General features: G+C 33.6%; 1 pseudogene; it reads right to left on the bottom strand.

The window, feature by feature from the left end:
- Window positions 1–438: 438 nt before the first annotated feature.
- On the bottom strand, window positions 439–19,217 carry LOC122890311 (annotated as a pseudogene).
- Window positions 19,218–22,703: the final 3,486 nt, after the last annotated feature.

The raw sequence follows: 22,703 nt of genomic DNA, 5'->3' as shown, positions 1-22,703 counted from the left end.
TGTAGGGTCATTACAGTGTCTTCCCTCTACCTGGGCTACTCTTCCCCAGTGTCTGTGACCAATGCCTTCACCAATTTGATATCTTTGTTTATATTTCAGCTTCACAATTAGTAAGTGTCCCACTAAGTAGTTTTCCCTTCCTGCCTTCTCTCCTTATTTATTTTACTTTACTTCTTTTTTTTTTGCATGAAATTTCTCACCTTCTAACATGCAATATAATTATATTGATCTTACTCTTATTGCTTACTTTTTCTATTGTTATTGCAAAACCTAGACATATCAAATGGGCAAAAAATTAGTGTCATTTTCAGTATGTTAAGATAAATTGCCTTTGAATGAGATCTTCCTTTCCACATTGGGGTCTACAAGATATATTTAGAAAACGTACTACTGTGGAAAATGCTTAGATCAAACAAGGGGTGTGGTTTCTCTTTTTGATTAATTATTGTAACACTGTCCTTCAGGTGGCTTAGAGAGTTTCATGTTTTCTTTAGACATCCTTAGACACTGGAGTTTTTACAGGACAACTTTGATGCTATATGAATTCTGCCACTTTGCTAGCACTGATATGACTCTTGGGTCCACCACTCCATTAGAACATTAACTCCATTCATATTAATTTTTGTTATAAATCTACAAAGGGGGATGTTTCTGGGTATTTAGATCCACATTCTATCTTAAGACTGTATATTTGGTTTTCATAAATTATTTCTAGAGGCCCAATTATCATCCCTGTCCATCTTGTAAGTGTTGTTCATCATCTTCTAGACCCCAGCTAATACTGCCAACTCCTACTCCTAATTGATCCTCTTTTTATTGCTTACTTACATTTTGTTTCTCCTGCTTCCACTAGTTTGCAAGCCTTTGTTTTTGTCACTCCTTTTTACTGATGGATCACACAAAAACTCTGTGGAATTAAATAAAAAGAAACAGTTGCCTTTTGTTCAAAAAAATGTATGGAATTGAATAAGAAATGACAGTTTCCTTTCATCTCAGATCTTTCTGATAAAGTCAGACATTGTTAAATTTCAGTGTAGATAAGTGACCCAGAATTCTCCAAAAATTTTCCAGCATAAGCTTCTTCTCTTATTGTCCTTCACTTCCTGCCTTCTCTCCTTCCTTCTATCCTTTCTTCCTTCCTTTGTCCTTTCTTCTTTCCTCCCTCCTGCCTGCCCTCCCTCCTTCTTTCCCTCACTTCCTTTCTTTCTTTACTTCTTTTCTATTCACTCTAAAATTTGCAGAAAATGGGATCCTCCTGAAAAAGCAGCCATTTTTATACCTTCCTAGTAGTGAATTGCAGGAGGAACTAATGAATAACAGAAGAAATAATCTTTTTTTTTTTTACACCATTAATGAATGCTTTCCTAAAAGAGTTGCTTCTTTGTAAGTTTTCTTCATAGCAGGGCTAGAATATTATTATTAAATAAATTTTTAGTAAATGCAATTTTATATTGAATAAATAACACACCAAAAAAAGTTTCTAACAGTAATTTTCGAAGTAACTTTCTCTCTCTTCATTCCTCACAGAAGTTCACTGAATCTACTTTCAAAACTAAAATACAAAGTTTGTAATTGAGCTAGGTAGGCAATAAACTTTTAAGTTATAGTTGAAGATTGGAAACATTTCATAAATCAGAAAATACATACACTATTAAAATTGAAGAACTAGGGGCGCCTGGGTGAGTCAGTGGGTTAAGCCGCTGCCTTCTGCTCAGGTCATGATCCCAGGTTTCTGGGATAGAGCCCCACATCGGGCTGTCTGCTCTGCAGGGAGCCTGCTTCCTCTTTTCTCTCTCTGCCTGCCTCTCTGCCTATTTGTGATCTCTATCTGTCAAATAAATAAATAAAATCTTTAAAAAAGAAATTGAAGAACTAGAAAATTCATACAGATGGAATGCTTTCTTCCCTAATTTATACCTGATTAATGAAGTATGAATTTTCATAGCCTCTGGAAAGATCAAAGATGAAAGAAAAAACAGAAAAAATTCTGAGGTAACTCCCACCAAAAAGCTAACTGGGGAGGTAACTTTATGATATTTATCAGTTGTTGTCAAATTTATTCAGGTGAAACAAAACTTGGTTTATATATAGTATAAATTGAGTGATTTGTATTAAGGTGGCTTAAAGCCAGAATATTAACCAAATGTTAACCAAATAGTGAAAGAAATGAAAGTTATGAGTAAATGTTAAAGCAAAATACAAAATGAATAGTGGACAATATAAAAATATATTTAAGTCAAAATAAAATTAAGGCAAGGAAGTAAAAAGAAAATGAACTTTGTAGTTTCTGATTTGTGTGTGATTATCTATATATAATATTATTATGTTTTATTTTATTATACATAATTTATATTAAATATTTGTTATATATGTATTATATAATTTCTATTACTATATATTATGTAATATTATAATCTATGTAAATCTATATCATATTATTATAAAAAATCACTATAGAAAATAATTAGAATTATAGAACACAATAACTTATTAAATGTCCAAGCCATTTTTAACATGGAAAGAAAGTCAAAGACTATAAATTTGTCCAACACTCTAGTTTGTTCAGAATTCTTAGGAAATGAAACAAGAGCTGGCAATATTTAATAATGCTCTAAATATTCTATGCTTTTTGTGCACAAAAGCCTAGGACCCTTGAGCTTTATGTGATATGCTTTCTGTATTATAGCTATAATGGAAGTTACAGTCATTGAATAATAAGCACTTAGATTATTCAATCCCTGGAAATAAAGAAGCACCCAATTCAATGTCTGTATTAAAGTAGAAATATATCTTTTAAAATTGTCTCTTCACATAAGTTTTGCTAAATGGCTCATATTTACTATTTTAATTAAATCATGTACAAATTGTATTAATATGTCAAGGCCATTTAACTCTTACTATATAGTGCACCAATATTAAATTAAATTATCAAAGAAAGAGCAGTTCTCAAGAACTCAGGTTCTCCAGGACAATGTATTATTGCTACTGGTAGAAGAGTCTGCATTGTGTGAATGGAGATCTCTATCCCTGGATTCCCCACAAAAAGATTTACGTGATGATCCACCCTTGAATAAAGACAGCCGGAAGGAAAGTAGCAAACACAAGCAGTTTATTAAAGCAAAGTACAATCTTAATGGTGGGAAAGCAGGAAGGTTCTGGGAGATGGACCCTGTCCATAGGTTGTTCTGAGATTGGTATTTGTTGCCTCTCTCTGGGCTGGGAGGAGCTGGGAGGTACCATGAGGTCCTCTCTAAGAGAGGCTGCTTCTACACCTTTGGAAATTTCCTCCCAAAGGTTAAAAGTGGGAGTTTTTGACCCTGGCAGGTTTTCTCCAAAGAGGGAGGAGTATACCTGCAATGGAAATGCATTATAAGAATCTAGGGTTTACCCTGGAGCAGAGGTGGGAGAGTAGAGTGCTTATTGCTACCTGTGGCTCTTGATCTGTCAGCCCCAAGGTCTTGAAGCCATAAGGTCAGGATGTTGTGTCCCTGAGACTTTTACTTTTTAACTTCCTTATCACCATCTTTGCCTCTAGCTCACATCTCTGTCAATCCCCCTCAAGGACTTGGGACTCTGCATCCATTTAGTCTTTCCACTGCTCCTGTTTACTTTATATATAACTATGAATATATGTATGTATGTATGTGTGTGTGTGTATATATATATGTATATATATATATACATATATATATATTGCTTCCTGCAATCTGATCCCTTTAAGATAATTTTAAAGAAAAGCAATATTAACAATTTTCTGAACACCCTCAAATGTCTGTGTTGAGTTAACCCTCCCTTGGTTGCACTAATGTTAATTTGGTTCAGAAAAAATATCCTTCTTTATGAATGTAAATAGCTTCATTTAAAATCTATAAACTTGTAAGGCTAGAATTTTAATTAGAGAACAAAACTGTTGCCCCATAGTCTTTAAAGGGAACTCTTGCTTTGATTATAAGTCAAGAATAAAAGCTGCTATAAAATTATGTTCTTACTTGTGTAACAACAACAATAAGTCAAATTGATTCAAACTGCCTGTTTTATACTGAGCTGTGAACATGGGTCAACAAGATCTTAATGAGAAAAAGGATGTGTTAACTTGTAACTTGCTTCAAATGGCCAATAGTTTCAACAAACTGAAAACCTATCAAATTATAATTATTTTAAAGTTTCAGTATGTTTAACAATAACACATTCAATTTACCAATATTTATGCTTATCTTAGTCTAAACCATGGACAGCAACAAATCTGTGATTAAAATGAACAAGTCTTATTAACATCATTTTATTAAGTATGTCTTTCCAGAAGTCCTTTTGTCCAATGTTTTATATTATTTATATTGCCTTGATTTGTATTTTAATTTTTTATTTTTTATTTTTAAATTTTTATTAATTTTTTTTTATTTTTTGTTACCATATAATGTATTTGCTTCCCGAGTACAGGTTTATGAATCATCAGTCTTCCACAATTCACAGCACCCACCATAGTACATACCCTCCCCAATGTCCATCACCCAGCCACCCTATCCCTACTCACCTACCTCTGCAATCCTCAATTTGTTTCCTGGGATTAAGAGTCTCTTTTGGTTTGTCTCCTTGTATTTTAATTTATTGCATGATTTTGTTGCTTTCTGTGAGAGAGTTTTCAAGTTGTTTTGCTGACCTCGTTTAATGAATAGTTAATGATTAGATCTCAACAGTAAATGTTTTTGTGAATTTGTTGCTACCATTTTTACAGATTAATTGCTTACCTCATTTCTTAAAGCAGTTTATTTTCTTTTTCCCATCTAACTTTCATTCTCATTAGCAACATCTAAAAACCACCATGAAAGTGAGTTTTACTGTAATCTTAAAGAAAAAAAACTTACTAATATAGCTGAAGGATCAAGTTGAATTAACAAATTGTTTGTACTAACGTAAATTTGTTTTCCAATATGACACCATATTTCAGAGACACCATCAAAATAAAGCATGTCTTTACATGCATTGTTAAATTCAGAATTTTATTTATGGGAAAAATTTTATCACATACATTTGTTTTTCTTTTTCTTTTTCTAATATGTCAACTTATGTTTATCACAGACCAGGGTAGTTACAAATATTATTTCAGATCGGAATTGTCATGGAAGATACAGAAACAGACCTCAGGTTAAATAAGCAAAAGGAGAGTGAATCGGAATCATGTCACTGAGGGAATCACAAAATCAACAAAGACCCGAGGACAAGAATCAGAGAACGTTCAGAAACTAAGAGGTCATTGAAAAGCTGGGCCTAAGAATTTCCCCAAAAGATTTATCTGCAAAAGTTTCAGTCTGCTTTGCTGCCACCACTGATACTCTGTGGTTTTTGTTGATATGTCTAGATCATTCACATATAATGCGGTTACTGATATGGTTATGCCATCTATTATTGTAATATCTATTTTGCTTGTAACTATTTTCAATTCATGGCACTGTTACTTTCATCTCTCTTTTTTGCTGCCTTCTTTGGTTTAAAGTTAAGTTTTTATATTGTTTCACATTTCTTAAAATGTCAAATATGCCTCTTTTAAAAAGTTTGCAATATGTATTTTTATCTAACCCACTCTCAAATAGCTCCATTCAGCTTCACTGGTAGCACAGTTGTCTTCAGAGTGCTCCCGGGTGGCTCAGTCATTAAGTGTCTGCCCTCATCTCAATTCTTGAACTCAGGATCCTGGGATTGAGCCCTACATCAGGCTCCCTGCTCAGTGAGAAGGCTGCTTCTTGCTTCTTCCTCTCCCACTCCCCCTGCTTGTGTTCCCTCTCTTGCTGTCTCTCTCTTGGCCAAATAAATAAAATTTTAAAAAAAAAAGGAAAAAAAGAGTGCTCCCTCTTCTTCCTTCACATCCTTTATAACATCACTGTTACTCATTTCACCTACGCAGAGCTATTATCACCCAATGCATTGTTACTAATATTACTTGAGTAAGTTATCAATTAGATCAATTAACAATAAGAAAAGACTTTATTTACTTTCATTTATTTCTTCTCCAACATTCTTTTATTTTCTTTCAGTTCTGAGTTCTGATCATCCTAGTCTGCCTGGGCTGCTATAACAAAATACCATAGACTGGGTGATTTAAAAAGAAATGTATTTTTTCACAACTCCAGAATAAGATGCCAGTATAACCACCTTCTTCCTGTGTGCTCACATGTCCTTTTTTTTTTTTTTTTAAAGAGTATTTATTTATTTATTTGACAGAGAGAGATCACAAGTAGGCAGAGAGGCAGGCAGAGAGAGAGGAGGAAGCAGGCTCCCTGCTGAGCAGAGAGCCCGATGCGGGACTCGATCCCAGGACCCTGAGATCATGACCTGAGCCGAAGGCAGCGGCCCAATCCCCACTGAGCCACCCAGGTGCCCTCACATGTCCTTTTTTGATGCGTACTAATGGAGAGAAAGATTTCACATGTTGTCTTCTTATAAGGGCACTAATGCCATCTTGAAGGAAATACATTTATGAGGATATCTAAACTTAATTACCTACCAAAGTGCCCAATTCCGTATGCTATAAGATTGAGGATTAGGGCTTCATATACGAATTTGGATGGAACACAGATATTCATCCCATAATACTTATTTTTATCATCCTTTTCTCCCAGATGTATTTCTTTTAATGTTTATTTCAGGTAAGCTCTACTGGTGATACAAATTCTTTCAGTTTATTTGTCCTACAACATCTTTATTTCTCTACCACCTCTGAAGGGAAATTCTGATGCATATAGAATTCTAAACTATTCTCTTTCAGTACTTTAAATATTTCGCTCCACTCTCCTGCAAGGTTTCTGATAAATGGTCTGATGCAATTCTTATTCTTGCTTCTCTACAGGAAAGATGTTTTGTTTTTATTGTTTTCTTTTTGTTTTTTCCCTCTGAATTCTTTCAATATTATCCCTCTGTTTTTAGTTTTCTGCAGTTTGAATATGACATTCCTACATGTAGATTCTTTAATGTTTATACTAGTTGGTAATCGTTGAGTTTCCTGCATCTGTAAATGGTTTCTGCTATTACTTTTATAAAATTTATAGCCATTTTACTTCAGATATTTCTTATGCTTCATTTTCTTTCTTTATCTTCTAGTATTTCACAACCATATATGTTATATTTATTAAAACTGACCTGCAATTCCTGGATATTTTATTCTTTTTTTTTTATTTCTCTGCATTTCAGTTAAAGAATTTTCTATTGGCATATTCTCAAATTTGCTAATTCTTTCCTCAGCTGTAACCAGTCTACTGATGAGCCTATCAGAAGCATTCTGTTTTTTATTTGTGGTCTGCCCCTGTAACACTTTGAGCAAAAATCCACTGTTATTATACTGGAGCCCTGTTGGCATATGATGAACTGTTCTATAAGCTTCTGATTAAATGTCAGTATTTCAGTCAGCTCATATCTTATGCGTGACTGTCACAAGTGTTTTCTCCAGGTGGTAAGAGGTGGTATAATATTAGATTATATTCTCATTAAAGCCAACAGGATTGGCTGATATTTTAGATGACTGACATGAGTAGAGAAAGAGTCCAAGATGACTCCAGTGTTTTTAGCCTGACACTGGGAAGGAAAGGGTTGCCTCTAAGTGAGATGGAAGCACTTGAAGAAAGAGTCAGTTAGATCAGAAGTTCAACTTTTTAAAATGTTAACCAAAGTTAATATTTTTAGTTATCCAAAGGGCCAATGGTGGGGGGATAAAAAGGATATAACAGTGATTAAAATTATCTATTAGGTACCTCATATACATTGGGAAAATAAGTAAATATTTAATCATGATATTTCTTCCCTCTAAATAACCATCTGACTTGGCAATGCTATGAGAAGAGAGTAGTCATTATACCTGACGATAAAAAAGTTACATTTGTAGAAAGCTGCTGAAAGTACTTCATTATTTTTCTTCTACAAACATTCAAATTCAGTCCTACATATAAGAAGTTCTGTAAAATAGGGATAAACAAGATTACCATCGTGCCCCTGAAGGTGACATGCATTTCTACACTTTTTTTTTTAGTACAAGTCATCTTGAAAAGCAAGTATAGAAAAGATTACTGCAGCTTAAATTTTAGGACTTGAAAGTTACTTAAAAGTTGCTAATTTGGCAGAAGCAGAACTGCTTTTGTGAAAGACAAAGATAGGAAAATTAATTATTTTCATTGTCTTAGCTTCCAATAATATATGACAACCCCAGATAAAAGTTCTAGTAAGAGGTCACCTTTAGTTGTCCAGGAAAATGCTATTATTAATTTAGCTATCAGAGAATGTACAAATTAATTTAAAATGTCATTACCAGAAACTCCTGTACACCTTAATTGCTCCTGTATTATTTATAGACTACAGTGTGAAAGAAAGGGAAGTGAGAAACTGGAAACTATAAGGCTATTGTGTGTTACAGAAGACTAGCAGAAAGAATTTAAGATGGAGGCATTTATTTCTTTAAAACATTGATAAGTATCGACAATATGCCAAACAACATTTCAAAAAAAAAATGCAATTATGGGATACAAAGCAGTTCTCCTGACTAAACTATGTAGACAGAATTATTTTATTTATTTATTTTTTGTTTCAGTTGTATCACTGGCAGCTATAAATCATTTGATGATTCAAATTCCTCCAGTAATTAACTAACCCTCCGGAACAAACTTGGAAAGCGAGTTCACAGTTTTCATTTATTCAACTTTTCTTAGAATCAGAGTGTTGAAAGAGTTCAAATGTTCTTTGGGATTTGTCCACTAAAATTTACATCTAAATCCAACACAATTCCAATGTAATTAGCACAGTCACAAACATTTCCTAAAGAGGTCCTTCAGGGAACTGAATGGGTCCTGGAATGATGTACCTGCTTATCTCTTAATATTAAGCTGAGGCAGAATCTGATAAAAATGAGTTGACACACTGAAATTATTTATACATTATGACACCTAATAATTAATATACTTAATACATTAAAGTTATCAAAGCAACATCTGTTGGATTTCAACTCCACATAGCCAGGCAGCTGGAGTATCTGGGATCTGTAATCCTTTGGACTTCAGTGATATATTGTGTGCCTAACCTTCGTTGTAGATCTGCCCCATCTTGAACTTTTTTCTGTGATTATTTTGGACCACAAAAATTATTGTTGATTATTCTGTCATAAACCAGACCCTGTTCCTTAACAATATTCTGTTTATTTGTTATTAAACAAATCAGCAAGCAAATATTTTTTCAGTTTTCCCCAACTTCTTTTCCTCTTCCTTCCATCTTTATTTCATATTTCTCTATCTTTATACATGTGACTCTATACAATATTTGTCTACCTTATTCTACAAAGCCAATTACTTCTTGGGGCGCCTGGATGGCTCAGTGGGTTAAGCCGCTGCCATCGGCTCAGGTCATGATCTCAGGGTCCTGGGATCGAGTCCGGCATTGGGCTCTGTGCTCAGCAGGGAGCCTGCTTCCTCCTCTCTCTCTCTCTCTGCCTGCCTCTCTGCCTACTTGTGATCTCTCTCTGTCGAATAAATAAATAAAATCTTAAAAAAAAAAAAGCCAATTACTTCTTATTTTTCTTCAAATTCATTATATCCACATTTCTTAGGTTTGACCACTCCCTTTTCTGAATCTTAGTTCCTGGTCTCTCTACTGGCTACTTCTTTTACATATGCATTGTATTATAATATCCTAAGTACTTCTCTTCCTTGTCTGTGATAATGTAAATTGTGGTTCAGTCTTTTCCATTTGTTTACTATCTAATCCTTCCTTCCTTGCTTTATTTTGGTGACATGCATATGGTGACACCATAACAATAATCCCGCAGTTTCGCTGGTATCCTTTTCTTTCACATTCACTAATTAACAAATGCAGTAACCAGCTTTTATTTTTTTTTAATTCTTTGACACTATTCTCAGCTTTTATTCAGTTGACACCTTTCTTTTGAGATTGCCATTATAGGAAGGAAAACTTATTGGGAATTAAACCCTTATAATAAAGATGGAGCAACATTATATATAGAACTGGAAAATTTAATATGAATTCATAATCTTAAATGGCATATGTTTTCCCATCTATGACTCTAGAAATGGCCCAGAAGAAGCAGCACTTTTATGTATCACCAGTGCTCAACCAATACCAAGATTAGGCTTATACTTTTATTCTACCTGTGCCAACTGCAAGGCAGCTCTTTCCATATCTTGAGTCAGAAACCAGAACACGTGCCTGTAATGAAATAGTAGTCAATAGTAGCCTGTTTCAAGATAATGTATTAGCTAAATGCCCTAACAAGTGGAACTTAAGGCACAGGTGTATCCTCATCTCTTAGGACATGATATCTGTGCATAAGATTAATAAGGCAGTTGTAATTTTTGAAATAATGATAATAAATCAAGTAGCTATATCATTATGATATATAAATTGATTATGAAAGGATGGTCAAGGTTGCCAAAACATATAACATTTAGTGAGTGGGGGGATGAACAATATGATGTGATAACTTAATGCTTAAATAAATGGATAGGACTTAAGAGCCTTATTTATCTAACAAGTGAAGTTTACCATAAAAAAGAAGCTAAGTTGATAATATGAATTAAATGTGAATTATTTAGGGTCAATGAGAATAAACTGATTCATAACCTGATCTGACCTGAGACTTTGTGTGTGTGTGTGTGTGTGTGGCTGGAATGGAATGGAGAGGTGGGGTGTTTTAAGATTACTATACCCCTGGAAAATGTCCTGTAAATATTTTTATAGTTCCTAGAAGATATAAAATTCAAAACAGAAAAATAATGACATGGATTAAACCACCCGTGTTGTAGCTTACAATAGACTTAAATTTAAGTATTTTTATAGATTTTATTATTATCTAAAACATTTGGAAATTTTTTTTTAAAATCAGACAAAATAAATGCATTATTTTATATTTAAATTTTAAGAAAATTTAATGGTTTTAATTTGTGGCCATTGTTGTTTAAATAGTTTTATTACATCAAGTTTTGTATGTAATATACATAAATTTAATAAACTGAGCATGAAGCATATTATAGGTAGTAGAAAATGAAATGAAAAGCCCTGGTGCAAAAGAAAATATAATTAATCCAATAATGCAAAAAAATAACTGATATCCTTCTTTTCTATTTTATTGGCATTTCTTTATTGTATGCTTTTTAAAATTTTACATATATTTTCAACTATCTGTAGATTTTTTCCCCCTCTATGTCAACTTAGTATGTATAAAAATAAGCACATCATTATCTCCTAGGGAGAAAATGTTATCTCTGTGTACATATTTTTGGCACCTTTTTCTAGACTCAAACTATAAATCCTGAGGTCATTTTAGCTCATCTCTTTACTTGAGCCTTAGTACCCAATCAAACATGAATTGTTATTTTATTTTTTTAAATATTTTATTTATTTATTGTGAGAGAGAAACAGCACAAGTGGGGACGGAGGGACAGAGGGAATGGGAGAGATACCCTCAAGACGACTTTGCCCTGAGCACAGAACCCAAAGCTAGGCTCAATCTGACTAAGATCATGACCTGAGCCAAAATCAGGAGTCAGACGCTTAACTGAATGAACCACCCAGGTGACCTTGAATTATTTTTTAAAAATATCTCTAACATCTGGGTCTTCTCTTATATTTCTACTGCCACCATTATGTTAAAAGTTTCTATCACTGAACGGAGTTTTCTAACTGGCACCTCTCTCTCTTTCAGTTTTGTGGTGTTATAATTGACAACATTTTGCAAGTATAAGGCATACAGTGTCATGACTTGTTATATGTGCATGTTACAAAATGATTACCACATTGCTCATTAACATACCCATCACCTCACATAGTTACAATTTTTTGGTGCATGAGATAAGAATTTTCAAAATCTACTCTCTTAGCAACTTCAAATATATAATACAGTATTATTGACTACAGTCACCATTACAAGCCCAGGATGTACTTATCTTCTACCTGGAAGTTTGTACCCTTTGATTAACATTTCCCTATCTCCCCAGCTCCCCCTGGCAACACACACATCTTTTCTTCTTCTGTGAGATCTGTTCTTATAGATTTCATATACAAGCAAGATGATACAGTATTTGTCATTCTCTGTCTCACTTGTTTCACTTAATATAATGAATTCAGATTTCATTGATGTTTTTGCAAATGTCAAGATATACTTATTTTTAAAATATGAACTATATTCTCTTTGTATTTTTATAAATATCCATTCATATGTTGATGAACATTCAGGTTGTTTCCATATCTTGGCTATTGTGCAAACGATACAATGAACATTGGGGTGCATATATCTATTTAAGATAATGATTTCTTGGTGTCTGGGTGGCTCAGTGGGTTAAGCCTCTGCCTTTGGCTCAGGTCATGATCTCAGGGTCTTGGGATAGAGTCCCACATCCGGCTCTCTGTTTGGCAGGGAGCCTGCTTCCTCCTCTCTCTCTGCCCGCCTCTCTGCCTACTCGTGATCTCTCTCTGTCAAATAAATAAATAAAATCTTAAAAAAAAAAAAGATAATGATTTCTTTCTTTCAAATATAAATCCAGAAGTGAAATTGTTATATCATATGGTACTTCTACTTTTATATTTTTGAGGAATCTCCATACTGTTTTCTATAGAGGCTGTATCCATTTAGATTCCCACTAATAAGGCACAACCCTTTTCTCCATATCCTTACCAATATTTGTTATATCTTGTCTTCTTGATAATAGCCATTCTACCAGATGGGAAGTACTCTCATTTTAATTATCCATAGCTAATAATAATTGTACACACTGTGATCAAGTTAACTTTTTTTTTTTTTTGGTCTGGTTTTATCAGATAAAATATCTTAAATTCAAGTCTATTGCCTTCAAATTCAATGGTGTGCTTATTTGCTTGGCTTTCAAGAACATCCACAATCATCATTATCCTTATTCAGACTCCGTTTATATCTTCCCATTCTCCAACTTGAATTATTCACTTAAGTCAAAGTGGTAAGTCACACCACTAGACTTTGGGTTTATCACTATATTCAAAGAGACTATCCATTACTAGTTTAGAACATACTGTGTACTCAGTACCAGTTTATTTAATTGCACTTAATGTGTTTCTTAAATGCCATGCTTAGGCATGAATATTCTGAATATTCTCACCCTTGGAACACACTCCTTATATCTCCTACATGTGTACATTTGACTCAGCCTTTAAAGTACACTAATTTCCAGATGATCTATGACATAGTCCCATAAAGTTGAACACTATTATCTGCTCTTTCTTCATAATATTTTTCCATTTAGAATATCGTACCATGAGCTTTAGCTGTTTATACAAGTGTATTACAACCTCCTGAAAGAGGATATATTCTCATTTTTTTATGAATTCATTGTAAAATCTACCAGAGTGCTAAGCATATAATAAATAATTAGTAAATTATACAATTATTCATTGATAGGTAATTTTATATACTAATTACCTCAGCAAATATTGATTAATTTTTCATTGATGTATCTGCTAGATATTGATACACAATGAAAATAATAGACCCTTTTGTAGTCTCTTACTTAAGCACTTTGCAGTGGGGAAAACAAATGTAATTTCAATAGAGTAGGAAGAAAATACACAATCTGCAATGAGAATATAAAGAAAGAGAAATGGAATTTCCAGGAAGATTGTCTTGCATGTACAAAATATTAAGAAAGGAATATGAAAAATACATATAGCCTTGCATTCTGCTACTCTTTTATTTATTTCCTTTTATTTTGTAGTTTACTTGTTCATTATTAATATCCCAAACTAAAATGTAAATTCTGTGAGAAAACAGATCATCTCCACCTAGCTCTCTATTATAGACTTTCTGATTAACATATTGCCTTGCATATGATAGCACTGTCAGTAAATATAATATAAATAAATATTTACTGAACTATGAACACAAGAGATTTCCAATGACTTGGTTAATAGTCTTTTATGTGTCTGCGTTTGGCAGAGGCTGTGGGCATGAGACATAGGCAGTGGGGAAGAGAGGAAGTTTGAAATGTTATACACATAAAGATTGTGACTTTATCCTGAAAACAAAGATGACCCACAGAAAGAGATAAGGCAAGAGAAAGTACCATAATCAGATATGTCTTCGGAATGACAACTCTGGCACTGGTATAGGTGATATGCTATTACTTAGAAAAGAGAGGTTAGAATACTGGAAAACCTACTTGGAAGTCATTGCATCTATAATTTGGGACCTAAGCAAAATTAAAAATAATGAGATTCCAGAAATATTAAAGTAATGGGAATGTAGACTGATGGAGTAATTCTGGAAAACATTCTGGCATACTTATGATTAGTAATTTACACTCCTGGGTATCGATCACATAGAAATGCTCATTTCTATGTGATCTAAGTATAAGTATAGATGTACCAGAATATTGTCACAGTATTCTATCTGGCAGGCAGGCATCCTAGGCAATGTTGTTATCTATGATTGGCGGAGTAGATAAGTAAAATATGTATGTACACCATGGAATATTAGCAACAGTTATTAAACAACAGTTTAAATGTATATAAAGCACAACATTGATGGATCATAAAAATATAGTGTTCAGTTTAATAAGTAAGGTGAAGAATGTAATATCCAAGAAAATTATATTTGTGTAAAAATATGCATACATACAAAACAGCCAATTCTTCAATAAACAAAACAAACAAAATATACAGTTAAGTACAAGAAAATAATCCTGGCTTATTTCAAGGAAAAATATCTGTTGTTTTTATTGGTAATATAGCAGATTTATGAATTTGTACTGGTAGAATTAACACTATGATGTAGTGTTCTTATCCAAAAACAATAATATAAATTTTCATTTGTTCATTCTACTCTTGTCTTTAAGGTTAAAATTTAAAGGCAACAAAAATAAGAAGGTATCATAAATGCTGTTTATTTGAGTAAGCATCTTGTTGCCCTTATGATAAGAATGATTGGATTACCTGTATTATGGATTACTACTCATTTCCTTTTATAATTTTGCCAAAAGTTTAAATAGCATGACTAAGGAATAAAGTTTTTCCCCATCCTGTCCTCTTCAGAAAGGGAAAGGAGAAGCTCTGGAAAACCTTACCTGTGCCTCCTTTATATCTTGCCTTTGGTGCTCTTATAGGTCTTATTCCAAAGACACCACTGAACAAAGACTATTTCAGATATTACTGACCAACCTGATAAATGTTGAGACTATGACATTCACAGTATTACACACTAATTAAATTTAAATAATTATGTAAAGAAAAATACATTAAGGAAAAATCAGGTCTTATTTTTAAAAAATTAACTGTAATTTATGCCTAGAAACCTTTTTTCCAATTGTTAACACTTCTCCAAGTGAAATTGCTGATTCAGATCTAGCTTCCTTTCTTCCATTCTATCATTATCTCAGAAATTAGGAGGTAATCACTCAGGTTAAGTGGCTCTCATTGTGATTGTGCTCTAACTCCCTGTCTCTATTGACTATCGATTGTGTCACCACTTTGAAGGTGAAACTTTCTCATTTAAATGATCCTGTAATGATGTGTATATCCTCCTGATGACCCTTGAACTAGTTCATCGTTGGCGGGATGTTGCAGAGCATGAATAATCATTGCAGTGTTGCAGACTCTGGTCTTCATGAAACTACTCAACACTTCCTAAGCCCAGTATTAATGATCTTCCACTTCCTCAGTTATTCTAGCTATTCTTCATTTTAAGCTAATTTTGAAAATGTTAACAGAAATTTCCTTTCAAAGAATGACAGAATTTATAAATAATTTCACTGACACAGCTTTCATTTATATTTTTATTGCAGATTAAAGAAAAATATAAATTATACTCTGCTTTTTTAAAGATGCTATAATTTTTTTAATTTATTAGAAAAATTAGAGAGAATTCATCACTAAATTCTCTAAGTTTTAAGATCCTTGAGAAGCAACACATAGTCAATGGGACAACTGAGCTGGGGTTTAATGCTGCTCTTTCTAGTTATAAAACATCATTCAAGTTACATAAGCTCTAAATATCAGCTATCTTCTATGTGCTAAGATCCTTGAGAAGCAACACATAGTCAATGGGACAACTGAGCTGGGGTTTAATGCTGCTCTTTCTAGTTATAAAACATCATTCAAGTTACATAAGCTCTAAATATCAGCTATCTTCTATGTGCTAAGATGCTTGAGAAGCAACACAAAGTCAATGGGACAACTGAGCTGGGGTTTAATGCTGCTCTTTCTAGTTATAAAACATCATTCAAGTTACATAAGCTCTAAATATCAGCTATCTTCTATATAAAATGAGAATAATACTGTCCACCTCTTGATTAGTCAGATTTCTCTAGAAAACGGAACAAATGGAATACAAAGAAAGATATATTGAAAGAGATTTATTATGAGGGGTTGGCTCACAGAATTATGGAGGTTGAGAATTTCCAAAATCTGCCATATGCAAGCTGGAGCCCCAGAAAATCCAGTGGTGTAGTTCCAGTTCCTGGCCTAAGTACCAGGGAAGCTCATGGCTCATGGTGGAAATCCCAGTCCCAGTACAAATGTCTAAGAACCAGGGGTGCCAATGTTTGAGGACAGGAAAAGATAAGGGTCCCAGTTCAGGCAGTGATAAAATTAGCCTTTTCTCCACCTTTTTGTATTATTATTCAGGCCCTGATGGATTGAACAATGCACACTTATATTGTTGAGAGTAATAATCTTTATTTAGTCTCCCAATTCAAATGCTAATCTCTTCCAGAAACACTTTCCCAGATACACCTACAAATGTTTAATAGCTCTGTAGACTTCCCTTAGCCAAATCAAGTTAACACGTAAGATTAAACATCACAATCTTAGAGAATTATTGTGTAGGTTACAAGTCATAAATAGGTTGTTGGCCAGTGTTGCTACTAAATAACTGGCAGATATGATTACAACGATTTAGAAATATAATAGCGAAGTAGAAATAAGGGATAGGGTTTATTTACTTATTTTAGATTGAGAGAGAAAGAGCATGCATGCAAGCAGTTGGGAGTGCCGAGGGAGAGAGAGAGAGAGAGAGAATATTAACCAGGCTCCACTCTCAGTGTGGAGCCCAGTTGGGGTCTAGATCTCAGGACCATGACCTGAGTCAAAATCAAGAGTTGGATGCTTAACTGACTGAGCTACCCAGGTGTCCTGGGGACAGGGATTTTAGAACCTATCACAGATGGAATGAAATCTTTGTTCTGACCTATCAGTAATATAACTCTTCTGATATGTATTTCCTTCTCAGTAGTGTGTGCATGAGTATGTATGTAAGAGTGTGTGCGTATGTTTTGTTAAAAGAGATCCATTTATAGATCTTTACTAATATTTTGTTGGAGAAAACCTGGGAAACTCCAAGTTAAGAATCTTTATGCATTGTTTTTTTAACTGAATATTTTATCATCTGACTGAGGACTATAAGTTGTTCACAATTTTCATCATTCCTTCCAAAAATTTTAAGTGTTTTTTATGCCTTTTCAAATTTCTGGTCTTGGATGTTCCAATAGGTTTTGGTCCAATAGACACCAATCACAGAGAATCAACAGATATTTTAGTTATATCCAACAACAAATATATGCATTATGCATCTTCTTTTCAGGTAAACAAAATCTCACCTCTGGTCATGGTGGCACAGTTTTCAGCATCCCTATCCTCATTGCTTGCAGGTAGGAAGTCAGCAGCAGTAATTTGAGATGCGTTATTTCAAGATATCTTCAAGGCTACATGCAATTTTCCATATATGAACACAAAACCATTTTAATTGACATTAGTTTTATGTCATAGAATAATCATACATCTAGCAAATTTTACCAAGCATTGTGTCTACTGAATTCAGCAATGAAGATGAGCAAAAGACGGTGGCCAACAAATTATTCTTGGAATATGATACAAAAGGAAGAAGAGATCATTACCTCTGAAAACACTTTAATCAATAGCCAAGATGGGTACAAATTCTCCACTTTTAGGGGTATATATAATCAAATTTGGGGGTTTAAGATTTAGTCTTGTTTCATACCTAAAAATAAAAATTACATCACCTCAATGTTTCTTATTAATTTAAAATAGATTATCCTGATCTCTTGATTATAATATACAAAAAAGGTCATATTTGTACAGTGACAGCTCTACAGGTTTTTAGAGCATAAATATATGGGGGGGGGAGATGGTGTTGGTAAGAATCAGTGTATGTAAATATACTAGAAGGAGAAAGTTTGGTTTAAGGGAACTCCACACAGTTTGTTATCTTTAATGTTCCTTTTATACTGATGTTATCAGTTGGTAGTTCCTTTCTAAACTCCTCTAAATGTGACTTCTTTTTTTTTTTTTCCTGTACTTCTTTATAGAACTTGCTTCTGTAAATATCTTCAGTTTAGCCAAATCCCTGGTTGAACAAAGCCTGATTTTCTGACAGGAACCAGTTAGTGTTAATGTGTTTATGTAGCTGAACTCATTCAACTTTGTGAGGGCCACAAAAGTCTCCATAACAGCATTGTGTATTTATATCCAAACACGTTTCCCCAAGAGTTTGAGTTTGAATTCAGTTGATGACCTTGTGGGGGCTGATGGTCTTTTTGGAGTTAAAATATGTGAAATTGCTTATTATCAACAAGTTCATATAACTCCTCAATCTCAACAACCAATTAAAGCTCATCAAAAATCCTACTTTCATTATTCACCTACTGGCTGGGAATACTGTCAAGTCTCAGACCACTTAGTAAAATTGTCCTGTTAATTATAATGTCAAAAGGCTAAAGAAGATAAATTATTTTAAAAGATGTTTTTTTCTTAATGTATCCACCATATACATTGGCTGATAATGCATACTTTAGGGCATTTTGGAGCTTGTATGATACTTCCTGGTCCTGGGATTTATTGAAAAGACAAATTCTCTGTTAATACCTACTTCAAATGTAAAATGTACATTTCTTTAACATTTTGTTTAAGAAAAACCCATAGTAACTATGAAGGACAAACATTCAGGATAAGCAGATTGACGGATTTGACCTTTGACTCCACATCAACATTTAAATCTCAGTTGTCCTACTTATTAACAAGCTATTTATTAACAAGCAATCTGTCACTAGACAGTTCCAGAGAGTTCATCTGTCATGATGATGATCTGAGATATGTTTACTTCAAAATCTTACCGCTGCATATTTCTCCAGGGAACTTCCATTGAAGGAAGTCTTTAGTTGTCCTATGGCCAGTGCTCCTTTATGGGCTGTCATTGCCCTTGTAAAAAAGTGAACCGTTTCTTACTAGAGAGTAAGCTAGTAGCCATTCGTGCCATCTCAAACTCAGCATGGTTCTCACATGTTTGGCTTGTCCTCTCAGCTTTAGACTCATCCTGGAACTTTTTAATTAGTTTCCTGACATGTCCAAGCAGCTGTCTTCTGGATGAATTTCAACTACCTACAGTTTTTCCCTTGACTGACTGAGAGAATCTCAATGCAATTATGATTATTATAACACATATTAACTATCTCTGATGATTGTAAGTCGTGACCCAATCCTCATAATACTTTGTGGCTGTAAGAATTTAAGCTAACTACATTTCTCTGGAAAATATTTCTTAGAATTTGCTTATATTCATTAATTTAAACAACTGTCTTTGAACACATATAGTAACACTAATGTTAGCAATGAGTCAATATCTATTAATATCTGTTGTTCCACAACAATTTTTTAAAGACTTTATTTATTTATTTGAGAGAAAGAGAGCATATGAGAGCCAGAGAAGGGGTGAGGGCCAGAGGGAGAGGGAGAGGAGAAACCCAGCTGAGTAAGGAGCCAGACAGCTTGGGGTTTGATTCCAGGACACTGAGATCATTACTTGAACTGGAGATTGACACTTAAGTGACTGAGCCACCCAGGCATCCCCACAATAATTTTTTTTTTTAGTATTTGATTTTATTTCCTTTAGTATTTCAGAAGTGCCGGCTATATAGAAAATAATGAAACAAAGTACAAACAATTTAAAACACGAAACTGGACTATGAAAAACAGTTATAGTCTTAAAGTGGCTAATGATTGCTATTCCTATCATTTGCTTTCCATTGTTTTTCTGTTAGGTTTTGTGTTTCTTAAGTAGAAAGAGGTAGCCATTCTCCATTTTTTATTTTTAATATTGGCATCAAGTTTCATCATTCAGTTGGGAAAGGCGTTAAATATTTTACAGAGTTGATAATATTAAGATAAAAAAGTAGGTTGGTTTATTGGGCATATTATGCAAAGAATAATAAGGAATAATTGTTCAACAAGAAAATCAGAACTTTTTAGGACCTCCCTTTCTCCTCAGGGTATTGACGTTTGGGAAGGAATAAAAAGCGTGCAATAGGGAAATGGAATGCAGATGTAGAAAAGGGAAACACATATGAATGAGTAAGTATTTGGCTGGACAAACTGCCAGGGAGAATGCAATTGAAACTGTTGTCAATTTATACATTTGTTATATTGGAAACTTATAAAGCTGAAGTATAAGTAGGCAATAAAATTTGTTCATTAATATTTCAAGTAGGATTCTTCTTTCCCGTTATTTAACTCAACTGTTTTCTAGGCTTCAGTCTTGTCTCAATTTCACTAATGTTTCCCTTTCAACTAGTAGTCTACATAGTAATGAAATCTAAAACTCCTATTTTTAATAACCATTAGCAAAACCCACACTTAAAGTAAATTTGAAGAGAGAAGTAGAGATGCTCCCCCACCACACAAAACTTACTGATTATATTTAGGACACTGACCTTCTTTTTGATTCTTAAATGACAGGATTTTGTTTCCTCTTTGCTTGGAATAATGCCTCCCAACCTTTGCCTAGCTGCCTCCTTCATATCAGTCAGTTTCTGCAATGTATCTGAGGTTCTCACTCCATGAATCTTTGTGCAATACCCTATTTTATATTCTTTCTTGTATATATTGTTATGCATAACTAACTCACTTATTTATTTACTTTTTTTAAATTTTTTTCCAATTTATTTATTTTCAGAATTTATTTACTTTTTATTCACGGTTTCTCCCATGCAAGAATATAATCCCATAAGAATAGCAGTATTATCTGTTTTTTACCCTACTCTCTCCAGAACCTTCAGACTTTCAACCAGGGTTTGGGTTACTCTATTATAGAAATCCATATGACTGTTACACATATGTTACTGAAAAATAATTCGAATGCCTAAAATTAAGGCAAATTGCCAGTACTTATGACAACTAAAATATGTTACAGATAAATTCCATTGTTAATCCAATACACATATCTCACCAAAAGTTAAAGGCATTTAGTCAGAATGTTGTTGATTTAACTTTCCTGAGGGTTGATGATTCATTATAAGATAATGTACTTTAAACTTGTTGGCCAATATTCGCTGCATCACTGAATAACATTTACCTAGGGCTCTTACGGACCTTTCTTATAAAGAGGAGGTACAGGTAGTTAAGTACTTTCAGGAAATCTACAGTTCTTTACTGTATTTTCTGCATGAAAAAAAAAATCAATCAGTGAGCAACCATTCAGTGAGAAATGAGATAATTGACATATCTGGACTTTAACTATAACCCACTTGCCATTGCTTATGTTGCAATTCTTATAAATTTGTTACAGAAATAATTGGTTTATTCAAGACATATCCTCGTTATTAAGTATTACAATATATGGCTGATATAGTACCAAAGAATCCATGAGAAACTATAATATGGATGATAGGAAATAGGAGAAAATATTTAAGGTGAGATACTTCATAATATCTTTTAAAGATGTCTGAGTAACAGACTAGGTAAGGCTACTTTTTCTTATTATTAATAGGTCTAATGATGCTCAGTACAAACTTCCAAACTAAAAATGGCATGAACTCATGACCATGGATTTGGGGCTAAAATTAGATGATTTTTTCCCATTTATAATATTAAAATATTATAAACCAGAGGTACTTTTACCCATTGCAGTACCTATCTTACAAATTTTGAATTCTTGAGTCATTCTTTGAATGCTTTCTTTTTGCATGTAAGTTCTTTCATCACTTATAGTTTACTTCTGTGTCTGAGAATCTGTCACATACTAGGTCAAACAAGGAATTCAATTTTGATTTTTTTAAGCTAAACTATTCCATAAATGGAGACAAAAAGACAGAAAGATATGTTCAAAATGGATGAAGGACTTAAATGTGAGACCTGAAACTAAAAATTCTAGAAGAGAACACAGGAAGTAATGTCTCTGACATCAGCTGTAGCAACATTTTTCTAAATACACCTCCTGAGACAAAGGAAACAAGTGCAAAAACAAACTGTTTTGACTACATAAAAATAAAAAGCTGTACACAGCAAAGGAAACAACCAAGGGAACTAAAAGATGACCTATTGAATGGGAGAAGGTATTTGCAAATGACATCTCTGGTAAAGATTTAGTATCCAAAATACATAAAAAGAAACATTTATCAAAAAAAAAAAATCTGTTGTTTTAGTTCTTGAACTTTTTTTTTTAATTAAATTTATTCATTTGACAGAGAGAGAGAGATCACAAGTAGGCAGAGAGGCAGGCAGAGAGAGGAGGGGAAGCAGGCTCTCTGCTGAGCAGAGAGCCAGATGTAGGGCTCAATCCCAAAACCTTGAGATCATGACCCAAGCCGAAGGCAGAGGCTTAACCCACTGAGCCCCCCAGGCACACCTAGTTCTTGAACTTTAATAAGAGTCTGACCATGCTTCTTTGAATATTACTTGATCCTTCT

Source organism: Neovison vison, chromosome 11 (genome assembly GCF_020171115.1).
Source record: "Neovison vison isolate M4711 chromosome 11, ASM_NN_V1, whole genome shotgun sequence".
NCBI lineage: Eukaryota > Metazoa > Chordata > Mammalia > Carnivora > Mustelidae > Neogale > Neogale vison.
The sequence above is the reverse complement of the archived record's forward strand: the minus strand, read 5'-3'. Positions and strand labels throughout refer to the sequence as shown.